This window comes from Neophocaena asiaeorientalis, unplaced genomic scaffold (assembly GCF_003031525.2).
Source record: "Neophocaena asiaeorientalis asiaeorientalis breed wild unplaced genomic scaffold, Neophocaena_asiaeorientalis_V1.1 scaffold362, whole genome shotgun sequence".
NCBI classification, from domain to species: Eukaryota; Metazoa; Chordata; class Mammalia; order Artiodactyla; family Phocoenidae; genus Neophocaena; species Neophocaena asiaeorientalis.
The window spans coordinates 2,141,345-2,141,759 of NW_020175700.1; positions in this window are offsets into that span (position 1 = coordinate 2,141,345).

The window sequence follows — 415 nt, forward strand, 5'->3', positions numbered from 1 at the left end:
TTTGAGTCTCTCCCCGGACGTGGCGAGCTTGGCTTGGGTCGAAAGCCAGAAAGGGATCGCCCGCCTTCCCGCCTTCCAGGCCCCTTTAAGTCCTACTGTCTGGGGGCCGGGGTCCGAGCCGCCTCGGCGCGCCAGGGACCTGAGTCCCAATTGTGCTTGCTCAGTGAGGGTGACCCGGTGGCCGCGCAGGCGAGGGCACTGGTGCGGTCCCAACCGCAATGTGGGTGTGGGCGCGGGCGTGGCGAGCGGAGATCTAGGGCGCCAAGCTTGCCCCGAGGGCGGGGGTCTGGCAGCGGCTCCAGGAGCCCGGCAGGGGGTGTCTGGGCCCTCCCGAAGGACGCCGTCTGGCACCGAACTCCGGACGACTGACGGACTCGCGCCCCGAGCCCCGGCCCCGCCCCTAGGACCCCGCCCC